This window comes from Ichthyophthirius multifiliis (genome assembly GCF_000220395.1).
Source record: "Ichthyophthirius multifiliis unplaced genomic scaffold scaff_1120509249599, whole genome shotgun sequence".
Classification (NCBI taxonomy): Eukaryota; Ciliophora; class Oligohymenophorea; order Hymenostomatida; genus Ichthyophthirius; species Ichthyophthirius multifiliis.
Window position 1 is genome coordinate 2093 of NW_004087557.1, and position 1790 is coordinate 3882.

A 1790-nucleotide genomic window follows, 5' to 3' on the forward strand; every position below is an offset into this window, starting at 1 on the left:
GTATACTATTTCATCATCACCAATATAAATTTAAAATTAAATAATGAATATCTATTTTTAATTTGGTTTTGTTCAAGTTTACAAAAAATAATGCTTCTAAACAATAATTTATTATATATTTCATTTTTTGAATAATTAATTAATCTATATATTTTTCTTCAATCAATTTTAAATGAGAAAGATATTTTAAACTATCTTTAATTTAATTTGTTTTTATATCATTTTATAATATTATTGCATGAAGTGTATCAATATTATAAATTATATTTTTAGATATTACTGATATGGGAAAAATAATTTCAATTTTTTATTTTTCTTAATAAAGTTTTGGATTTTAAACATATTTTTATAAAAAAAAATAATATTTATCTTTATTTTTAATATTAATTTATAGTTAATTTATAATTTATGATATTTTATTAGTTCCATATATAATTTGTTTTTAAGTAATTTCGCCTGTATAAATATTTTCGATTCCACATATAAAAAGCTCATTTTTATTATATTATTTTTTCTATATCAATTCTTTATAGTCATCTTAATTAATTGCTTTGTTTAAATTTAAACTCATAAAAAATATTCTTGGAATAAATTTTTTGTACGAAATTATATTAAATATATCTGTCAAATCATATGTAATTAATGTTTTTAATAAATTTACTTTCCCATTTAATAAACAACTTATATAATTATAAATTATGTTCTTCTTTGTCTCCATTTTTTAAAATTCCTCTTATGAATATTCAAGCCATTATATATTAGAATTTTATTATATTTATGTAGTATTGTATCTTTGTTTTTAAAGTATTTATTCAATATTTTTATTTTACGAATAAATTAAAAAATTGTATTATTGTTTATTTATAATTCTCTTTAGGATTTTATATATTCATTTATTAATATAAATATGTATAAAATTAAAGGTAGTAATATACATCCATATTTTAACTTTTAATGAATATAATTCATTTAATTTATTTTGAATATATATTTTTTTTATTATAAGATAGTTTTAAATTTTTATGATATAATATATAAATTAATTTATATTTTTGAAATAATAATAGATACATATTCAAAATACATATTTTGATTGTTTTTTTTATAATTATTGTAATTATTTTCTGATTATAAATATTAAATAAAAAGTTAATCATTTTATAAATATATAATTTTGAATTTGTATTTTTTTATTTTAATATTTCTTTAATCTATTTATTAATTTTTAATTATAATATAAATTTTCAAATTTATTTATATATATTTAATTTAATATTATCATTATGATTATATATTCTTTTTTATTTATTTTACAAATATATCAAAAAACATCATATCATTATTATTCTAAAATTAAATAAATAAAAAAAGACATATATAAGTACATTTAGGAATTAATAGTAAATGGTGGTCAATTGATAGAAATATAATGAAATAAAAAATTATAAAATGTAAATTAAAAATATTTATTTTAAAAATATAAAATTCTAAAAAAAAAGTCTGTTGCAATTACATTAAAGATCTTAAAAAGTAGTATTAGGCAACTGAGTTAGATATTTTTAATAAATTAAAAATGATTTTAATATATATATTTTAAAAATTTATAAATAACATTTATACAAATATTAAACTATTTTTTTTTTCAAAATAATATTTAAAAATAGTAAAATTATAATACACATATAACACTTAAAAAATAAACTAGATATTAAAAAAATTAAATTTTATTAATTTAGTTAAGTATAAAATGAAAATAGTCTAATATAAACTTTTATAAATGGTAAAAATAG